The sequence below is a fragment of the Puma concolor genome, chromosome D3, assembly GCF_028749965.1.
Source record: "Puma concolor isolate L17-30 chromosome D3, mPumCon1.1.hap2, whole genome shotgun sequence".
NCBI classification, from domain to species: Eukaryota; Metazoa; Chordata; class Mammalia; order Carnivora; family Felidae; genus Puma; species Puma concolor.
Window position 1 is genome coordinate 92,289,250 of NC_141678.1, and position 12,593 is coordinate 92,301,842.

Below are 12,593 nucleotides of genomic sequence, written 5' to 3' on the forward strand. Positions count from 1 at the left end.
CTCTCTCTACGTCAGACCGTATTTGGATTACTTTCATTTTGTTCACTTTTTCAAGACTTCCTGGGCCTAGGGCTTGTCAAGGGGTCTCACACATCTTATATTCCCAGTAAAACTCCTTCATTACTGAAACTGTTACCAGCCTTCTGCACAGAGGTAGGAACCCTCCATTGTCCAAAAGGTCCTGGGCTCTGTAGTTCACTGGCCCAGCCCTCTCGGGTGATGAACAAATGCAGCTGGGTTGGCCATACAACCAAGTGCCTTTTTAACTTCTTCCCAAAGCAGAAAAGGTTTTGTTTCCTTTATTTATTTGCCTGATTTGGAAGACAGATGGGTCAGCCGTCAACAGGCCTACGGAGGTGAGCCTTAAGACACTTTGGGTTGTAAAGAGAACCCAAATGGAGCTAGCAAAATGGGAAGGGGGCAAATTGCACCTCTGGTGCGGCTATGGTGGGCACTGGGCGCGTTGAAGACCACCCTCATGGGGTGTCTGGGAGTCTAGCGGCTGGCTCCAGCCCAACCAACAACTATCAGTTCCCAGGCTGACTTGCCCCTGGTGCTTCCTTGCCCTCACCTGAGGATGACGGAGCTGTTTCCTCCCACACTGGCTGTGCTCTGGTTGGCTGAACACACCTGAGAAGCAGGAAGTCAGTGGAACTGGATGGATCTCCAAAGTAAAAGCGGGGAGCAGGCGGGAAGGAGGGACAAAGGGGATGGGTAAAGGGTGGTTGTACTGGATCACATGGTATGCCCCAAATCCACTCCACCCAGAACCTCAGCGTGTGCAGACAGGATCTTTGCAGACGCAGTGGTTATGATGAAGTCATACTGGAGGACAGTGGGCCCTACTCCAGTGTCTAGTGTCCTTATGAGAAGGAGGACATCTGGACACAGAGGTAATGCCATGTGAAGAAGGAGGCAGGGACTGGAGTGAAGCATGTGCAAGCCAAGGAAAGCCAAGGGACACCAGGAACCACTGGAGGCTGTGAGCGGGGAAGGGTCCTCCCAGAGCCTTCAGAGGGAGGGAGGTCCAGCAGACACCTTGATTTTGGACTTGCAGCTCCAGACCAGGGGAGAGTAAATTCCCATTGTTTTCAGCCACCCAGTTGATCACACTTGTTACAGTGGCTGCTAGGAAACTCATACGATGGGGAAACAGCAATTCCCAGCTCCTTACACATGGGGTCCCAGAAGTAGAACTAATCTCAGCGCTCATCTTTCCCCTCAGCCTGTCCTCCAGAGACAGGCACAGATAGGTAGGAATACCCTCCAGAGGAGCAAATGTCCTTAATCTCTGTCAGAAAAGGAAATTCCATTCCATTATGGGACCAAACATTTCAGGCACCATTTTGGATTTTCTCTTGGACCCCTCACACTAGGTACATGATATTATTTGCCCGTGGCTGCAAAGCTGTTTTATTATTTTATTCCCATGCAATGCCTCATGCCCCTCCTTTGCTGTCAGGGCCCCAGTGCTGTCTTCACCTGCCTCAGCCAGCCCCCTGTCCTCCTCCTCTGAGCTTTCTTCAATTTCTGATAGACCGTGAGCTGAGAAATCACGTAGCCAGGCTTGCCTGAATTATCTGTATGAGTGAGTAGGTTGTAAGTGAGAGCCCAAGGGCTCTATTATCAGCAAAAAGCACAAGATTTAGTGCATTAACTTTGTAATATTTAATTTGACTGCCCAGAAACCTCTACAACATTGCTTCCTGATTCTGGATCCTGGCCCTGCTGAACACAGTTGCCCAGTGAGCTATCCCTGGTTACGAGAACCGTCCCCCTGCCTTGGGCTGTCACAGCAGACTCCAGCCTCCACTCCTGTGGGCCCACCATGCTTGAAACCCCAGGAATTGCCTTCCTCGGGTTCCACCCGCCACCCAGAACACCTGCCACTGTGCAGGTGTAGTCTGGGGTCTGGGGACCCCACCTCCAAATCTCTCACTGTGTTTGCCTGAAATTCTGTCTCTTCCTTTGAGTCAGTGGTTTCCAATGGTCATAAATTTCTGGAACCAGTTCTGACGTGAACCCCGAGGGTGCTGCATAAGCAGTGCCGAATAAGCAGGGACGCGAGTCCTGAGGGTCTAGTTCGGGACACGCCGACGCCACCCGAGAATGTCTCCAGCACACGTGAGGTTGGAAAGCCTCAGTTTTTCTGCCTGCCCCCCCCCCCCCCCCCGAGGTGGTTCGTGTCACTGTCCAGGCCAATTCTCTTTTTGACCTGGGTCTCACCTTTCATCATTTCCTCCCTTGGAGCGGGTGGGAGTCCCACCTGCCACCTGCTGTGGTAAATCAGCAAGGAGCCCACCCTTCCAGCCCCTCTAGGGAGCACACACAGCCCAGCGCAGCAGAGAATAACTCTGGCGCTTGCTTCCTTATCACGATAAAACTCGTAGAACATAAAAGCCACCATTGAGCCATTTCTCAGGGTCCAGTTCAGGGATGGTAAACACATTCACAGCATTGTGCAGCCGTCCCCACCATCCGTCTCCAGAACCTTTTCACCTTGTAAGACTGAAACTCTGTCCCCACCGAACACTGACTCTCTGTCCCCCTCCCAGCCCCGCTTTGTGTCTCTCTGAACCTGACGGCTCTGGGTACCTCCTGTCAGTGGAATCACACAAAATGTGCCCTCTTGTGTCTGGCTTATCTCTCTGAGCATAATGTCCCCCAGGCCCGTCCATGCTGTAGCAGGTATGAAAAAGTCCCTCGTTTTGAAGGTTGAATAACAGTCCATTGTTCAGTTGATTCCTTTTTTAAAATAGTTTTTTAAGCTTATTTATTTATTTTGAAAGAGAGAGTGCACATGCAGGGGAGGGGCAGAGAAGGAAAGAGAATCCCAGGCAGGCTCTGCACTGTCAGCACAGAGTGTGATGCGGGGCTCGACCCGCCGTGAGATCATGACCTGAGCCGAAACCAGGAGTCGGATGCTCAACCGACTGAGCCCCCCGGGCGCCGCTCCGTTGTTCAGTTGACTCGTACACTGGAAGGTCTGCAACCCTCTGGGCACTACTGTGCCCGGTCCCCCCCTCTGCTCCTCTCCACCACCAGGGAGCTGCCAGGCCCCCCGCACAACATGAGGAGGACTCTCCGTTTTCACTTCTCACCGCTCTTCGCGATGGTCATGACTGGTCCTAGTGTCTCCATTTGACAAAAGAGGAGACGCAGTGGAAATGTCCAGTGACGTCCCCAAAATCAACCGGGTGCTCAGTGTGTTTCTGAGTGCCCTGCCAGACGGTGAGACGCTGTGAGCAGACCCAGCTCGGCCTTTCCCTGGCTTTGCGCTCCTGGCACCTGCACAAAGCCCGCCCCAGGGGAGGGGTTTGACACATGTGTGCGTGGGGCATGGGGACCTCAGAAGAAGTCTGGATCCTGTTGAGCTGGGTCACCTGCCAGGGACCATTAGTCCCCACTGAGTCCTGGTTTCCTTACCTCTGATATTGGTAAAACGGTAGTATTTACTCCATAGGATTGATTTGACAATTAAAACCAGATAATCTATATATAATGCTGAACACAGTGTTTAGAAATAGCAAGGGCTCCATGAGTAGGAGCCAATATTAATATTATTAGAATTGTAATTTAAGAGAGGAAAATGTAAAAATGTAGTTCATCCTTATATTTCAGTTTTATGCTGCCATTAAAAAATCGTGTTTACATTTTGTTTACAAAATTGTTTGATGCATGAGGAAATTGTTATGCTATGTTAAGCCTTCTTAAGTTTTCAAAACCGTATCTACTGTGTGATTTCAACTGTGCTTAAAAAACAGTAACAAAGACCCAGGAGGAAAGGACAAAACGTTAATAGGTGTATCTGGGTAATAAGACTGTAACTACTTTTCTGCTTGCTCATACTTCAGAATACTTCCCATTAAGCAGCTAACTTGCTCCATATTTATAGATACAAAGCAGCCAAAACGTAAGGAAATGCAAGCGCGCACTAATCAAGCTTTAAGCTTTGTTTCCACGTGGTGGCTGGGCACCACCACCAGGGAAGACCACTGGAGTCTTTGTGTCCAGCGTCCGGGCACAGCCAGCCGCATCGCTAGCAGCAGCCAAGACGGGGGACCGTTACGTCACAGCCTTGGTTCTGGCGGTCCACAGGACGGGCCGTCTTGTACTGAATCCTGAAGGGGCTCACGAGCGTCCTCTGTCGACAAACAGGGTCATTGTCACTTTCAGGTCCCAAGTAGAGATCAGCCGGCTCCGGGATGGAGCCCTCGTGGATGTGGATGATCGGGCCCCGGATAAGCAGAAGGCATCTGAGCACTCCGTGGCCTCTTCATCCCGGTCCTAGCCCGTTTCACGGACCCCTTCACTGCCACCCAGGCTCTCTCAGAGAAGCAGGAAGAGCGAGTGAGAGCCTGGAGGCTGGAAGACGCTGCCGGGAAGTTCTCGGCCAGCTGGCGTGATGGGCACTCGGAGGCCTGGGGCTCTCAGGAGGAGCAGGAGTCAGAGCCCGGGGTCTCCTGTGACCGGCCAGGGAGAGGAGGACGTTCTCGAAGACGTTCTTACTCGGAGTCGGATCCCATAACGAGCCTTTGGGAGTACCCGCGACCACAGGCTGTCCCTGGAGAGGCCCTACATGACCTCACGTGTCCACCTGTCCGGCACCACCGTGCTCTTCCGGCTGTGTGTCTGCGTGCTGTCCCTGCCGCTGTTCACCGCCTCCCGTGTCTTTCCCATCTGTCACCTCCCATTTCCTTTCCCATCCTTGACCCACAGTTACACTCCTGTCTTAGGCAATGTGATGCGGGCAAGTGTTGTATTTGGTGACTGCTACTCACAGGTCAGCTTTATGGCTTTCCTGAGAGGGTCCCCTGAGATGCATCGGGGACCCCTCGGTGCTCCCTGCTCGGGGCCTGTATGGATGCACCTCTCTCGCCCACCCTCCAAGCCTCCTGGCTGCTCCCACGGGTCCGGTCATATCCCGATGGCGATGAGGCGTGGGTCTGCGGAGGCCTCCTTGTAGGGGGACCCAAGCAGCCTGCTGGGAAGGACAACGGACGAGACCATGGAGACCGAGCGCCATATTATCTAGTGAGTCCCCCTGGCATCTTTCCCCGTGTCCCTGTGCCCCATGACCCCATCGCCCTGTCTCCCCGTGTCTCACGCCCCCTCCCTCCCCGGGAGGCCTTAGAGGACAGGGCAGACTTACCTGGAAATGGTGTTTTCTTCTCTGTCCGACTGGTACCTACTAAACAGTGAGTGGTTGGTCGACTAAGCAGAGTGGTCCCCACTGCTCCTTTGGAACTCTGTGTTGCCTCCAATCCGCCTTCCTCCTACGACATGGGAGCTCTCGGAGGGCTGACCTCCATCCTCCCAGAGCTCCGTGAGATGGGCAAGAAGCCGCTTCCTGAGAGTTCACACCCGCCGAGTGTGCCATCCTGCGCCCTCCCCTCTGTGCCTGCCCTGCTGTCCCTCCAGGGACCGCGAGCACACGTCACAGAGGGCGAGGAGGAGGAGAACGTGCATCTGCACGCCAACTGATAGCAGGCCACCCCGTATCAGTTCTCGACTCCGTAAGTGCCAAGCACCGCATTTGGCTGAATCACTCACATCCAGGGAGCGCATTAGCTCTGTGTCGACCAGACAGCGATTTACAGAGTCTGTCTCTCTCCTTCTGATGTTGTGCTTTTAAACATAATTTACACATGAGTGACGTGTGCCGAATTGGCAGGCCTTTCTTCTTCGGTCGAGCCAGTGGGGTTTTGCCAGGACTCTTCAGACATTCCGAGGAAGCGAGTACCGGCCCGGCTGCCCTGTACATGCCCGTCTGGTCCCACAATTGCGGGCCATCCCAGCCCTCGACTCCCCGCGGCTCCTCTAGGCACGGCACCCACAAAACACCCACTGTGGTCACCGGACAAATGGCATGGCCGCCTACACACTGCCGTGGATCCCCCCACATGGCCACCTTCACACCGCCGTGGGCCCCCCCCCCCCATGGACCTTACCGGCCTGATGCTTCCCAGGACTGCTGTGACCATAGGCCTCTGGTAGGGGACAGAGACCCAGCTCTGGGTTTTCAGGGTTAGACCAGGCTGGGGTTCTAGAACACCACAACCAGCTGTAAATGTGGATGCTCAACATTGGACTGTCTTCTCTATTAAAAATAAAACTTGGAGACAGTAAGATTTCAACGCCTATGTGATTTCACTCATTTTCCAAGAGGTTTGTGTTGAGAGAGCAGAGAGGTGGAACGGAGAGCCCCGGGCCCCCCCGGTGAGGGTGCCACGCTTGCTCCAAGGAGAGACGTGCAGCAGCCTCAGCTCTGCCACATCCCTGCAGGCGCCTTGCAGCTGGTGCCTCAGCTGCATGAACCCTGTGCGCAAGCCGGGCTTCAGGCTGGTGCAGCCGCAGGACCAGCCGCGCGCCCCACAGTTCTGTGACTCTTGCTGGCAGATCGCCGTCTTGTGGTTTACTCTTTGTACCTTTGCACGTGTGCCTTGCACACATGGTCCTTTCCCAACCACCATCTGACACACAGCTGGGACAGGGCAGAGCGTGCGCGCCCTTTGCGAGCCTGCAGGACACGTGAGCCTTGCCTTCCCCACAACTGTGCTGGCAGGTCAGGCGCAGTGGCTTCCCAAGCACGTCAGGTGTCTAAACACAGGGAGCCTTGCTTTTCTTTTTCTTTCTTCTTTTTCTTTCTTTCTCTTCCTTTCTTTCTCTAAGTTTATTTATTTTTGAGAAGGAGAGAACGAGTGGGAAGGGGCAGCAGGAGGTGGGGACAGAGGATCTGAAGCAGGCTCAAAGCCGTCGGCACAGAGCCCGACTTGGGGCTTGAACCCACGAACCGTGAGATCATGACCTGAGCCAAAGTCGGACGCTTAACCGACTGAGCCACCCAGGTGCCTTTGCGGTTTTATTTTCTTTTTTAATCTGGTCCTTTGGGTTATTGGTTTTGTTTGTTCTTATGGTGGCAAACAAGGCTCATATGATCCCCAATATGTTTCCAACCCTGAAAAGACTGTGCCGATCCCCACAGGTATGTGTCTTTAATCACACGTCGCTCTCTGGCCATGCGGCGTGCTCCTGTTTCGAGCGCTGTGCTCTGACACTTCAGGCCGACGACAGTCCTTGCTGCCCTCAAGCCCGGCATTGAACGACACACCATGTCAAGAAAAGACGTAGGTTAGCAAGCATGTCTTACTTCCGTGCTTTCCACAGCTGGCCTCACGGGGCAGGGGCTGCTCACGCCGTGTGCCTCGGGAATGGGAAACCGGTAGCTGCGAGATATTTTTCCAAAAAGTGGATGCCCTCTCCTGGGAGCCTGCGAAAGTGCACGATGCACGCGCCAAGCCAAGCCTCCGGGGCCCTGAGTTCTGTTTCTTTTCTTCCCGGTGCGCGCAGGTAATCCCAGGGCCACGTATCAGTTCAAAGGGCGGACTGACCCAGATCCCGCACCCACACACAATAACACACAGGCAGGCCCCTCCTTTGGGCAACAAATAAGCTATAAAAGGAACCAATGTCAATGGCTCTTTGCCATAAGTTATGGTTACAGGTATGCACATTTTACCGCCGAGGACTGGGTCAAAGTTGCCTACAAACCAAGTTCCTCGCAGCAGCGATCTCCTCGTCCTAAAGAAAAGTGGAAATACGGACAAGTCCAGGAAAAGATCGTTTTAAAAACTTGATTGAGGTCAAGGCCATTAAAACTTAGCTTTTTGTGGGGGCTTAGTGCACTTGGGGGCTCCTACCGCAGCAGACACTTGGTTCTCTTATCATCTGCTCACCTCTTCCCTCCCCCAGGTCCCAGCCAGGGAGGGACCATAAACAGGTAGGAATGATTCACTTCTCATTTGAATACACAGACCCTTTCCATGATCTGAGTCATTTTTCCGAGAATAAGCCCTTGAAATGAAATTGCATAATCCATTGTCTTTCTAAACACCTCTCCCTTAAAGGTGTTGGGATGACTTCGGTGGGAGGGTTTTTAGCAAGTGAGCGGGAAGGGCTAACAGCGGGAAGGGCCGGGGTGTTCGTGTTTCCGGGCGTGCGGGGGTGGGGGTGGGGCGCAGGTAACCAACCGATGACTCAGCAGAGAAGGGGCACTGGGATCATATCCCTGGGGAAGCAGACGTGAAACACGGGCACTCGCCAGCCGGCAGCACCGTGTTTAATACGTCATTTTTAATTAGCTTTCATCTAACCTGGTGCTCACCGGTTGCTATTTGTACAGCTCTCCAGGGCCTTCCACAAGACGCCCTCTTTTGTCGGCCGCCGGCACCACGTCTGCTCAGAGATATCCTCGGAAAACACGAGGGGTGTCTCGCCCGCGCGGGTGTGTGCACACGGCCGGCAGCATCGGTGGCGTTACACCAGCAGCCCAGCAGGGGGACGAGGGGCGGCGGTGTCCGATCACAGCCTTTGTCATTTACCCCGAGCGGAAGCCTGTCCTTTCTTCGGGCACAGTGGACCCGCATCCGAGGGACTGAAGTCCGTGGACAATCTAGTTCCTGAGTTTTTGACAGGTAGATACCAGAAGCAAACTCCCCAAGAAGGGTATTCGGGGAAACGTCCGGTCCCCAGGAAGAGAATTACGAATGGCCATGTTGGCGGGTCCCGGACAAAGCAGGAAGGGCCTAGTGGAACCAGGACGGCTCCACCGCGCCCGGAGCGGTCGGTGTTGTTCTCCGATGAGAGCTGCTGGGTGCGGACAGAGCGCTGGCATCCTGGCATTTGAAGAGCGGGACTATTATGCGGCCCAGAAGGGCAGCCTAGCGCCGTCCTCGTTGCGTCGGCCCGTTTCACCTCCCTGAATTCCGAGCGGTCTGGTATTGACGCCGAAGGAAGCGTCTGCGGTCTTCACGATGGGAAATGGAAAGCGCCCGTCCGCCGCGTTGCCTTCCCCACACCCCAGAGCGGGACTGCAACCCTCTCAGCTCGGCCGCTGGCACCCACGGCGCGACCAGGCCCGTCCTCCGCAAGCCACGCGGCGCGGGCCGCTGCTGTGCTCTCTTGGGCGCCCCTCAACTAGGGGATGGGGGGTGGGTGGGGGGGTGGGTGTGGAAGGAGAGTGGGGGCGGGGGGGGGGGGGCGCCGAGCAGCAGGCCGGACGTCCGGGAGAACGGAAATCTCAGAGCCGGCCTTTTTTGCCGGCACCCACGGGAGGTCACGTGCAGGGAGAGGCGGGTGGGACGGTGTCACGGTCGGGGTCTGGAGGAGCCACGTGGCCGGGGGGGCTTGGACGGCAGCGGAGGAGGGAGGCGGCAGTCTGCGGAGAACAGGCAGTGCCTCGGGAGCTTCCGTCTGGCGCTGGGGTCCCGTCTCTGCCCGCTTCCCTCCTCCCGCTCCAGCTCGGGGGGGGGGGGGGGGGGGGGGGCCTGAGCAGAGGCCGGTGAATCCTCCGTGGCGCCGACGCCCCCCCCCGGGACGGCACCTCGCTCTCCCTGCCCCGGGTGCGTGTGTCCGTCTGCACACGCACGCCTAACACTCGCCTCTCGGCTCCTCGGCGCCAGCCGCGCACCACGTCTCTCTCGTCTCTCCCCGAAGTCCCACCACGGGACTGGGACTGGTGAGAAGAGGCCTACCCTTCCCGCCCCCCCCCGCCCCCCCCCGCCCCCCCCCCGCCGGAAGCCCCGCCCTCCTCAGGAAGCCCCGCCCTCCAGGCCCTCCCTGCAAAGGGGGTCCTCCCGCTCCCACTCGCTCCCACTCGCTCCCACTCGGGCACTGGTTCTTCTGGAAGCTGCTCAGCGGTACGTGGCCCGCGTTTCCGCTCACACCTTTCACAAAGGCCTGGCGGAGGAAGCGAACGCTCTGTGTTTTCGACGAAAGAGATGAACTGAATTCCCAACACCTCTCACCGAGGACAGCCCTCAGGAGAGCGAAGGCTAGAAAGAAACGCGGCGAATCTAGGGATTCCATTGCCATTTCATTGATGGTCGTCTTGTTGCCGGAGGGCTTCTGGCGAAGTACTGACGCCTACTTTAAAGAAATCTGGATTCAACACCAACGGAGAGGTGGCAGAAGACAGAGGAGGCCACACAGGAGGCGGGGAGAACAGGTCTGGCTGTAAAGAGCCAAACTTCAGCGTCGCATGTTTGTCTCTCTCGTATAGGTCCGAATTCGTCCTCGGATGATGCAACAACGCGGACTCGTTTTCAGCGCAGAGAAACGTCCGCTTTCAACGTGCAATCTTTGAGAGGGTGTGAAGAGGACTCTCAAACGTCTCACAGACACCGGCTGACAAACGGGGGTTCTCGCGGCAGAGGCTGGGGTGACCCACGCACCACGCCGCCGACGTGAGCTTTCGGAGTCCCAGCGCGGGACACAGACACGCGCAAGTTGCTCGCTCACCTCAAGCGACACCCGCAGACGCCGCCTGGAATACACCTGTTCGTTAGCAGCTTGGTGGAAACAGGTTCTAGAAAATAAAAAATAAATCGAGAGCGGGGAGACAGCGAGCCCCGAATCCCGCTTCCTCAGAACACAGCACAAGCCCCTTGGGCGGTGCTGCCATCCCAGCCGAGCGGGCTCACGTGGCCGTCGGCGGCCCGCAGGGGTGTTTCCGTCGGCAAACGAATTCCCGCGCGGGGAGCCAGAGGCAGCGTGGCCGCGCGTGGGCCGAAATGCACACGGGCTATCTTACCTCTCCCTTCCGACCCGACTCGTTGGCCGCCACCCTGGGACCACACCCGGGTGGGCGCCCCGGCCCGCGGGTTTACTCCATGGGAGATGGTGCTTGGTGACAACCGTCAACCGGGCCAGCGTGACCTCCGGCAGGAAAGGGCGGGCAGACAGAAAGCACAGGTGTGGCCAAAGGGGTTCCCGGCTCCCACGTCGGCTCTCAGCTGTCGTGTCGCTGACCCGGGCCCTCTAGGTCCGCTGCCCCGGGGGTCTGAGGCCCACTTGTCATGCCGGCCCATGGCTTTCTGAACTTTCCTTCACAGCGCACCGCGCGCATCCCGGGCGGTGACCGTGTCACCGTCCGCACTGGCACACGTCTTCCTCCTCCTCTGGTTGCCAACCTCCAGAGCTGGGGATTTCTCTGCTCTTTCTTCACTCCCATCCACACCGCTCACAGGCACCCGGAGGTCCTCCAAAGAGGTTTCATGAACAAAGGGCCAGGACACGCTGGACACTCCCCACGTCAAGAAACACGGTGTCTTCCAGTCTGACCTATGAGGAGCTCTGAATGACGGGTTTCTGTTCTTCAAATTTAAATGCTGGTCAGCAAGTGCCTCCAAACAGACGTCGTGTTGTTGGTTTCTAAGCTGACCTCGGGCTTAGTGTATCTGACGCGTAGGCGGGCCAAGTGCAACCCTACGGGCAGCTGCACCCAATCAGCTGTCAGGGCACCAGGCACGGAGTTTTTAGTTAATGATGTTGACGATCATTTTCTCACTTGTGCTAAGAGTTTGACTTCCCTTTAAAAAAATTTTTTTTAATGTTTATTTGTGAAGGAGAGAGGGACAGAGCACAAGTAGGAGAGGGACAGAGAGAGAGGGAGGCACAGAATCCGAAGCAGGCTCCAGGCTCCGAGCTGTCAGCACAGAGCCGACGTGGGGCTTGAACTCAGAGCTGCCAGATCATGACCTGAGCCGAAGTTGGACGCTCAACTGACTGAGCCACCCAGGTGCCCCTAAGAGTCTGACTTCTTAGGAAGTGTACTTTTACTCACTCAGCTAATATCTAGATGTGATTCAGCACACAGCATATTTCATAAGGGTTATTTTTTCTAATTTGGTAACTGTTTTATACAGACTACAGCGCGAGCAGTGTTGGGAACTGCCAGTTATGCAACCGGCCCACCGGCAGGAAAGATGCTGCTTCTAACAACAAACGTCCTGTCCCGACGCAGCCCAGGACTAACTTTTCCATGGACCCAGACATTTTACACCCAGAAAAAGGGAACATTCACAGTTGCAGAACTGTGAGTACTTGCAGTTAAATAAAGGTAACACTGCCCAACTCTGGGGTGGTTTTCATTGTTTCTGGAATGTCGTTTCTGGGGGAAATTTTTAAACTCCTGGCCACAAACCATCCCCCAAACAACAACTGCTTGTACAGAGTACACTTTTAAAGAGTGATGTTTGAGGCTTCACTCTCATGACAAGAATTCATTCCTGTGGTGCAAAGAGTCACGGTGTCCCGCCGCTCACGCTGATAAAATGTGTGTTTAAAATATGAAAGCAGGAGAGCCAGGACCAGTGACTGAGTGAGCAAGAGTGAGGGACTGAGAAGCAAGTTTTAGCAGGAGGGAAAAGGAAGCGACTCAAATGTCCACTTTTTCTTCCAAGGAATCACACACAGTGACTCCCGAGAAAGGAATGTGTGGGACTCAGGGGCCTGTGGAGAAACCTGCACAGCCTGTTACTTACTATTCAGTCACCCAGCGTAGCAAGCATGGAAACAAGTTGCCAAACTTTGCATCCAGCGGCTTTCTGTCCTGAAGTGACATATTCTGTGGTCGGAATGCTTTTTTTTTTTTTTTTTAATTTTTTTTTTCAACGTTTTTATTTATTTTTGGGACAGAGAGAGACAGAGCATGAACGGGGGAGGGGCAGAGAGAGAGGGAGACACAGAATCAGAAACAGGCTCCAGGCTCTGAGCCATCAGCCCAGAGCCCGATGCGGGGCTCGAACTCACGG

At 55.4% G+C, this 12,593-nt stretch overlaps 2 long non-coding RNA genes across 3 annotated transcripts; one reads left to right on the forward strand and one right to left on the reverse strand.

Moving 5' to 3' along the window:
- Window positions 1-3,598: 3,598 nt before the first annotated feature.
- LOC147575701 (uncharacterized) lies at window positions 3,599-8,962 on the reverse strand. The gene is made up of 2 exons (XR_015242660.1): window positions 5,153-8,962; window positions 3,599-4,984 (listed from the first exon to the last, which is right to left on the reverse strand). It is a non-coding gene; the product is annotated as an uncharacterized LOC147575701 (long non-coding RNA).
- Window positions 8,963-9,662: 700 nt separating this feature from the next.
- On the forward strand, window positions 9,663-11,913 carry LOC147575702 (uncharacterized). 2 transcript variants are annotated; one of them, XR_015242666.1, is made up of 2 exons: window positions 9,663-10,363; window positions 11,706-11,913. It is a non-coding gene; the product is annotated as an uncharacterized LOC147575702 (long non-coding RNA). The 2 variants fall into 2 exon arrangements; XR_015242667.1 differs by lacking the exon at window positions 9,663-10,363 and adding an exon at window positions 10,664-11,171.
- Window positions 11,914-12,593: the final 680 nt, after the last annotated feature.